The sequence below is a fragment of the Athene cunicularia genome (genome assembly GCF_003259725.1).
Source record: "Athene cunicularia isolate RWA chromosome Z unlocalized genomic scaffold, athCun1 chrZ_part2, whole genome shotgun sequence".
Classification (NCBI taxonomy): Eukaryota; Metazoa; Chordata; class Aves; order Strigiformes; family Strigidae; genus Athene; species Athene cunicularia.
Window position 1 is genome coordinate 9,767,260 of NW_020799143.1, and position 9,860 is coordinate 9,777,119.

Below are 9,860 nucleotides of genomic sequence, written 5' to 3' on the forward strand. Positions count from 1 at the left end.
AAATATACAGGATGGGGTAGACCCGAGTAGGGAAACACCCGAGCTTTTGCCTGTAATACAAGTAGCTCCTCTGTTTTCTGAACAATTGCAAAATGTCTGGTTTACTGATGCCTCATCAAAGCGAGAGGGAAAAATTTGGAAATACCGAGCTGTGGCACTTCGGATAGACACCAAGGAACTGATCATTACAGAAGGAGAAGGTAGCGCACAAGTAGAAGAATTAGTTGCTGTGTGGAGTGTTTTCCAACACAAGGCTCAGTCTGCTTCTTCTGTCTATATCTATACTGACTCTTATGCTTGTTCAAAGGTTGCACTGAATGGCTTCCGTTCTGGAAACAAAATGGATGGGAGGTCAACAGAATACCCGTATGGCAAAAGGAAAAATGGCAAGATATCCTTACCATTGCCAGACAAGGGAAATTTGCAGTAGCTTGGGTGGCATCTCATCAGCAAGATAATACCCCCGTGAGCCGATGGAACGCTGAGGTGGATGAACTAGCTTGGCTGGCTCCCCTACAAAGCACCCAGATAGCAGAAAACTGGGAACGCCTGTTAGAATGGCTACATGTAAAATGGAAACATTCTGGAATTAAAGACCTGTATTGTGAGGCACAAGCCCGAGGGTGGCCAGTTACCAGGGAAGAGTGTAAAACTTGTGTATCTTCTTGTGAACAATGCCACGTCCATCTGGACAGACATCTGCTGGGGAGTGACCCCCTGCACTTAAGAGAGGGAAAAGGCCGATGGGAGGCCTGGCAGATTGATTACATCTGTCCCTTTCGAAAGTCAGAAGGCAAATACTATATACTGGTAGGCGTAGGATAGTGTCTGGGCTAGTGCAAGCTAAAGCATGTTCTAAGGCAACAGAACAAAACACAGTAAAAGCTCTGAGAGAATGGTTTGGAATTTTCCCCAAACCACAGTTGATCCAATCAGATAAAGGCTCACATTTCACAGCCAAAGTGGTCCAAGAGTGGGCAGCTCAGGAGGGAACTTCGTGGGTGTTTCATACTCTGTATTACCCACAAGCAAATGGAATTGTGGAAAGAACAAATGGTCTGCTAAAACGCTTCCTCAAACTGCATAAACCAGGATGGGCCAAGCAAGTGTGGGATGCAGTGACCAGTCAACAGTCGCTGGGGAGTGAATGGATGCCCAAAGATCACAGCATTCTGTCCTAAACCTCCAGCAATCATGCCAGCCCCACATGGTCCCGACCACACCAGCAATCCATCTCACTTCCCAGGACAACCTGTCTTTGTTGAACTCCTCACAGTGGGCAGAGTGGCACTGGTGTTGGACACACCTCTTAATAAATACACCTGGAAGGCAAAAGATGCTTGTGGGAAAACTCACAAGATTCACACTAGATGGATTGTTCCATCTTTCTAACCTGAGAAGTGAGTTTGTTTTTTGTTCCACTTTCAGGAGGAAGCAAGCGACACAGATGCACCCATAGAAGAAGTGAAGCAGACACAGATTTTAGTGTAATTCGGTTAGGATGTATATGCTATCTTTTATTATGGTGTTTTACCTATGAGAGTGAAGGGAAACCAATTCCCCCATTTATGGTTTTGGTTACCCGGAGCACCATGGGTAAAGCAGCTTTTATTTTATCTGTTATATGTGCATTTGCTGCCTTGGTGTTTTTGCCCTGTATCATTCCTTGCTTTGTTCAGTTAATCCAACATGTTGTATCCAACATGCAATTTACATCTACTTCCTCACCTAGCGGTGTAAAACAGATTCGTGTCATTCGCCAATCAAAGTCTGCCACTGTATCAATCATTTTATATATATATATGTGTATATATGTGTGTGTGTGTGTGTGTGTCTTTGTTTATATTTAGGATAGGTGCTTTTAGACCAAAACAACACATGCGCTTTGGGCTGGGGGTGTGGAAATCCATTTTCTTGCTGTGTAGATAGACCCCCCACTCAGGCGAGTCAGAACACCATTTTGGAGCTCTGGAACCTATCGCAATCATGTATATGGATTGCATTTTGGCATTGGCTTTCGTTGTTGTTTTATCGGCTATTACCTTATTTGTTATTGTAATGTTTCTTTTTTGTCAGTGTGAATGTCTATTTTGTAAGTTACCTTTACATTCCTCGGCTGCTTCACCTGAACCTTCTTCTGTTGCCTCACCTGAGCAACAACCACTGTGCTCCCCTGCATCTCCTCCTCAACCATCATCCTCTTCTGTTGCTGTTTCTGAACCACAACCATTGACCTCTTCTGTTGTTTTACCCGAGCCTCAACCATCATGTTCTTCTGTTTTATCTGAACCTCAACTGCCCTTGTGTTCTTTTCCCGACTCTCCAGAATCTCAAATCTAGTTTGTAAGATGTCTTTGTTTTATGAAGTTAATTAGTTCTAATAATTGTTAGAAATAGTAGTATTGTTTACTTGTTTTGGTTTAAAATCAAAATAGAATTTTCTAGGCTCACATGATGCATGCACTTTAGGATAGGTGGGGGGGTGGAAAGCCATTTTTCCCTCTGCACATGCTGATCCCGATCCCAGCAGACTGGAGCAGCCAACCATGTGGATTTGCAGGGCCCTAATAATTTTGTGGTATTTTCTGTTTATGATTGAAAAAAAAATGGATCGTGTTTTAATATTAGTTTTAATTCATGTTGCCTTTTTTGCCCTGTTGGCTATTATCTTACTTATTATTGTCATACTTTTGTTTTGTCCCTGTAACTGTTTTCCTTGGAGAAGGTCGCTGTGCCCCTCTACTGATTTGTCGTAGCCTCAAAATCAGTTTATAAAATGTTTTGGTTTTATAAAGTTGGTTTTAAAATATGTTAAAATCGGTTTTGGTTATATATTTGTTAGATAAAAATGTTGGGATTCTAGAGGGCTTTCTGCGAGAGAATGGCCATGTGAGCAATCCTGCGTGAGAACAAGACTGATAAGAGCCTCAGCCAAGCAAGAATGCGATAAGGATGTGACCCTGAATGAGGGGGGAGAAACTCAGTGAGACAAACAACCCTTGGAAGGGGTTGGGACAGAAGAGGAAGTTACACAAGGCAAGAAGCCTGGCAAGGCTGATGTGGCACTTTTTATCCAATCATAAGAAGGTTTAAAGCACGGGCTAGGTTAACTGTCCAATCTTGAGGACTTGTACTGCATGTTACTCACGTGTGTGGGAGAACATTGTAAAAGGGCTTTCTTAGTTGTAATAAATGGGCATTGCTTGGTCACATTGGCCGTGTGCATGCTCAGCTCTCCTGCATAAAAAAAATTAAATATTGTTAAAAATATATGTTTGCTACATAAAAATGTTCACTGTTGTTAAAAATATTGATAAGAATATATACTTGTAGGACTAAAAATGTTTATTATTGTTAAGAATAGTGTTAAAAGATGTTTATCAACAAAGATTTTGTTAAAAAAAATTAATTTGTTATTGTATTATGCACTTTTCTAGCCTTTCTCTTTCTTTCTGTACTGTTATCTTTCACGTCACCATGAAAACAGCAATGTTGAGCCACGGGGTGGTGTAAGGGACATTTTAGACTTTTTGTTTGTCTCAACATTGCTACTTCACGACCACCACTTCCTGGCCTCAGCATCCTGTCGTTGTGGAGGAGTACACCTTGAAGACGGAAAGTCCCCAATGAAACCACGATGTCTGCCCAAGGCTGGAACAACAGCAGCCTTGGTAGTGCCAACCAAGCTACACCTGTGTGCAAGCCAGGTAGGTGGTGCATGACTGTAGGTGGCGAGGAGAGGCTAGAGGTACTGCAGGTTGACCCCCACCAGCAAGACCATCATGACCACCTGGGCATGCAAGCATGGAGGACCACAGGGCAGCAAATGTCACAACAAGCCCCCATGGAAACGGGTGGACTTTTTGGAGAAATCATGAGGATGGGGGACTATAAAGGGACTGCGTACTCCTCTCTCAGGACGCTGCTGCTTGTTGCTTGCTGAAGACCATAATGGAGCCAGGAACGTGGAATGTCATCGGCACCAAGAACATCGCTGGATCCCTCGTCATTGTGGTGGTAATTAGCTGCTTCTCTATTGTTCTCTTGCTTAGGGATTCCAACTCTTTTCCTTTTTCTCTCTGTCCTAACGCTCTTATCATTGTTACAGAAATTAAAGCTCATAAGGTTGCACAACATCTGACCTCGTTTGTGTCTTAATCTCGCTCTTGGGATCATTTAAGAACCCTCCCTGATACCGGATTGGGACACAAGGGTCTATGGGAAACATGGCAATTAAATTACCTAGGTCCAAGAAAACAATGTATTTTAGTTGAAGTTATCTCGGGTCTCGTTCAAGCTGAAGCAGTGGCATGAGCTACTAGATAAAATACAGTAAAAATGTTCATTTACTTACCTAAACCTAAATCTATTCAATCCGACAATGGTAATCATTTCACTGAAGGGTGGTCCAGAGACGGGCAAAAGACGAGGAAACTGAATGGACATTTCATATTCCCTACTATCCCCAAGCTAATAGGATGGTAGAAAGAACAAATGCATTATGAAAACTTTCCCTCAAGATACACAGCACTGGGTGGTCTGGTAGACATCCAGATGCTGTAGTAAAGGTTCATAACAGGTTGGGAAAAATGTGTCTCCTAAACTTACTGCTTTCTGTCATGAACCCTCTTCCTTTTTACCAGGAAGAGGAGAAGACAAAGATCTGGTAAAATCCCTTCCCTACCAGGCACAGCCAGTCCTAGTTAATCTGCCAATTATAGGAGAAGTACCTCTCACTCTCAAAACTCCATTGAATCTTTATGTGTTATTAAATGAATATGGAATTTGTGGTATATTGAATCACACTGAAGAAGATTGATGTATTCACAACACTACTACCTCAGACTGAAGAAGCTCATGCTAAAATGAAGGAAGTTGCTGACCAAACTGGAGAACTACTTTATGCCATGCAGCCCAAGGACTGGTTTGATAGATGGAGTATAAATTTGTGGCCAGAATCAATCCTAAGATTGTTAGGACTCACCAGATGAGGAAGGTGACTAATACGGTTATGTGGATTTTTATTTCTGATGATTGGTTTGGCAATAGCTCAATGTATGATTAACTGTTTAGTCTCTTCAGCTTCTTCTCGCCTTTCACCCTCTGTTTGCTATGCACTGACCGCTGCCCTAGAACATGAACTCTACAGGAATGAGATTCGACCGACAAAGTTTGAGCCACAGAGCGATGTGAGAGACTGAAAGAGTTAATGTCTCAAAAGTTGTGGCTGGGAGGGAGGTTGATTGGCACTGGATGCAGGGGGGTGTCGGAAGGCAGGCAGTTCTGTGTTGCCAGGCAAGTTGTCTCACAGAGTTTCTTTGAGGAAGGGACTTGTGACCACCCAAATGACCCCTCATGACCAGCCCCCACCTCGCAAGATCAAGAGTTATATAAGCTGCACAGATGTTTGAGAGACATACAAGTCCTCAAAGGGGCATGACTGGTGTGATCAAGAGGTGGCAACTGGCACCTGAACACTGCACTCTTTCTCACCTCACATGTAAATAAGTCCCAGAAAGCCCACCCTTTTCCTCACCTTGTATGCAAATGAGCCAACGTATTTAAGGAACAGCAAGCCATAGCACCGTGTGCACCCACCACCGTCTCCAACAAGGTCAGGAACTGGGCCAGAAGACATTCCTGGAACCCAAGGTGGTGATCCAGATCTCTCCTTGTCCAGATCCAATGTCGGGGGAGGTTTTGATACAATCCCAAGAGCGAGATTAAGACACAAACGAGGTCAAATGCCGTACACCCAAAATAGGTTTTTATTATTAAAAAAGTGAGATGTGTAGCGTTAGGACAGAATAGAAAGAAAATACAGAAATAAAGCAAGGATGCGGGATAGGGCTGCAAGAATAGTCACCACCATGGATCCAGTGGCATCCCCTTGGTCCTCAGTCTTCAGTTCTTCGGTGGTGGGTGCACACGGATCTGGCTTTGATGGTAAAGGCACGCAGATCAGGCTTCGATGGTAGATGCACAAAGAGCAAGATTTTCTGCTGCCTTTTAAAGTTCATCGTACCATCTGATCAGCATATCTGCTCCACTTTAGTTTCTTTTTCTCTGGTCCAACAGGTTTTGTTGCATCTGGCTATTTGCCTCTTGTCAGTTCATCAGCAATGCATGCATGGGGTCTGGCCTACACAATGGAGCCATAAACGGCTCCAGGATGGGGCCATCTCAGCACACCTCTGCCCCTGTGAGGCTTATGTAAAGAGTCCAGACAAGGCAACCGCCAAGAAGTAGAGTGCATCCTTCAATACACTCCCGCTGCTCTGGGCAGCATCCCCCAGACCAATCCACAGGCTGCAGCAGCTTGTCTTGGAGGTTCGCACAGACACAATCAAGCTTTTAGACAGTCATAGGACATTTCAGTCTCTCACACTCCTCCTCTTCTATTTTTCTATCTTTCTATCTCTCTTTCCCTCTTTTATATGTTACAGGCCATTCAGCCCTTTATAAAATAACAGGGTTTACTATCCACGGTTGAAAACTGTTTACAAAGCTTTGAGGTCTAATTAGCTTTAAAAAGGTTTAACTGGCTTCTGTTAAAATAAGCTTTTGCCATTAATAAATTTTTCAATCGACTGTTCAGTGTTAACATCACCTTAATTTAGTCCAAGGGTATCTCGACTATCAGAGTGGGTTGTCCAGGACAGCCCTCTCTGCCAGTAATTACCCCACCTATTGAGAGATTTGTTTTCTGTTCCAAAGACACTGAGTCTAAAGGCTGCCAAGACTTGAGCCTTAAAATAAAAGAGCTGATATGCAGAACTACACCAGACTTCCACCTATCCTGCTTCTGAGACATTAGTGTATGCTCAAAAAAAGAGTGGAAAATATAAGCAATAACAGAGGACTCTTCCAACGAACTCACTGACCTTTGCACACCCAGCAGCTTGGGGACTTTCTATTGCGTAATGGAGTTTTTATTCCACAGATTTGTGTAATTGCCTTTTAAACCGCTTGTAATTTTGAGCCAAAGTATCCTGTGAAAACAAGTTCCATGGTTTAATGACAATTTGACTGGAAAAACACTTGCTTCTGTTGGTTTTAAACTTGTTACCTAATCATTCCATTTAGTGCCTCTGATACTGGAAAGCTGGTTGAAGAAAAACTCTCTAAGACTCAGAATCATAGCTTTAGAAAGCAGGCATTCTTTATTGCAGCGCTGGGTGCATGGGGGATCGCTCCTCCACAAGCGTGCACACCAAGCCCCTTAGATTTACCACTTAAATGCAGGTACCTTATACATATTCATAGGATTGCACAACACAAACATACATATTTACTATTAAGGTGTGGTTAGTCAAAAAAACTTTATCAGCAGTTTTAAAGCAATCATGTCACTCTTGCACCTGCACATCGCCTCCAGGTGGTGGTCTTCGGGGGTCTTCAGGAGGAAGGCCAGTAGTCTTCCTCGTCACCTCTTCCCCCAATTTCGAAATCGCCAGCCCCTAAAAGCCAGACTCCTCTGACTAAATCCTTCTTTACCCACCTTATCTCGAGTGTGATGTCCGTTATCTTCTGTTGCCAGGGCCTGGGCCTAATCCTTTGGGGCATACAATGCATATTATCTTCTGTCTCCATGGTTCCACATCTTCTGTCCTTGGAGACTTTAACTATGTTTATGCGAGTTTTTTTCTTTGTTCCTACAGCTCAGAAACTCCTTAGCTTAAACAGACAACTCTTAGGCCTACTACAACCATCTTACTAGTTACGTACCAAATTTCTTAACGTTTCATATATCACCTCCTCTTCCTGCATTATAAGAGAAAAGCAAGTAATGATAACAGGATTATACAATTGATATTGTATCATTCCATTCACTCAGTTATCTCTCACATACTCAAGACATTCCATGACTGCTCATCCTGGTCTCCATGTTCTACTTTTTTTGGTTTTGTTAATTACTTCCTTTTTGACATGGGGATGAGAACAGCATAGAGACTTCATGGATTCATGATATGTTGGTGTAGTATTTTCAACTTTTTTCTCATGTACTCATTTTCTAATATTATCAGAATTACTGTTTTAATTTTTAACCACTTCTGAGCATTCAGAAAACTATTTATACTGTTTTTAGTATCTTTCCTGAGTACAAATAGCTATTCAGATATCTATAAACCCATTGACTAATTAAAATTATTTTCCCGTAGACGACCTATCTTCATTCATCAGCACTTTCGGCTGACATTTTAGCATTCACTAAAGTTCATCATATTCTTATACAGCTTTTTATTTTTTGGATCATGCTGAATAGCATTTTGAAATAATCTTTATATCTTCATTATTAATCCCCCCTCCATATAGTTTAAACATATTGCTTAGGAATATTCTACAAAGCATAAAGCACAGAATTGAGAGGAAATGTACTAGTAATGGCTATTCCTAGACTGAGTACTTATTCCTTCATTTTGTTTCCAGTTATTTGGTTAACAAGTTCTTAATAAATATTATATTCCTAGCTCAGCATGTGAACAAAACCTTTCCAACTTCAAATTCTGTATGATACAAGGACATAAAGACATAAAATTACTGTTAGCTGTCTATTGAGTCTGAATCAACAGCCATGGAAGTTGACAGAAGACTTTCTACTGATCTGTATATGAACTGGATTAAATACTTAAGGGCTATATGTAAATATTTTAACACTGAAATTTTGAAAATATAATGACTTCAAGTGATACTTTTACATGAACCTGATGTGGTAGCCAGAAATCTGTCTACCAGCAAAAGCTGATATATTAAGCTTATAAATTCATATCTTTCTAACTGATGAATCTGTTTAAATTTAAAAAAAATCTCAGTATTTTGAAGCCTGTTTATTAAAAGAAAAACCCCAAACACCTAAAACTGTAAGGGATAAAGTCTCCTACTTTTCAAGTCAACTGAGAACCAGACAAGTCTTCAAAGGAGCAAAAATACTACTATATTTCATAGTGGTGACTACTTTTGAAGAAATTAAAGGGTTTGCAAGGTTTCTAGGCTACCAGAACAAAAAAAGTGGAAGGGAAGCATGACATTCTACATATAATTGGCTTGGGCTGGCTAGGAAAAGTGATTTTAAAGAATATGTGTTGATTTACTCATCCTTATGTAATAAGAAATAGAATCTTGCATATCTTAGTTCACAGCATCCAACATTCCTCTTAAAATGCTGATATTTAATTTAAACAAAACAGAGCTTCAAAAGAAGGTCATATAGAGAAATGCTTTTAGGTTAACAGATGCTACTTTCATTGCTACAAGAGCAAATGTCTGTTAAATTGTTGAATAACATACTATAGAAGATAAATTTCACAATGTGATGTATTGAGCAAGTGTATAGGTTGTTATACACTGGCACAGCAAATAGAAGATGGCATTTAAGATTAGTGTTTATCATTATAGCGAACTGAGAAAGTTCTGATCCTGTGAACAGCTTGCTACTTAGGGAGTAACTGAGATCTCAGGGCAGACAGTGGCTTGACCGCAGTAACGTTATCAAGGTGGAGGAAGTGCTGGCAGGATGAAAGCCTGAGCCATGCACAGCCGCTTGGAGCTCTCTGGCGGACAGCTTGCTCCGGATGGGCCGCTGGTCTGCCGCATTGATTTTTCATGGTCTCTCAGGAGTCACCATCTTTACTTCCAGCACTACATTATCTCAAAATACTCCATCTGCACACATTTGGTGAACTGAGGAGTAAACAGTTCTACTTAGAACCGGCTGGTCTTACAGCACTTCAGTGACACTGGGCTCTCAGTTACACCTGCCAGACGACGAAGGGCTACGGGGCTCAGCAGGGTTTAACGAAGCCACACGGGACGCCCGCTTGGAAGGCTCACTTTCCCGGAGGGCAGCCGGGAGCCCTCAC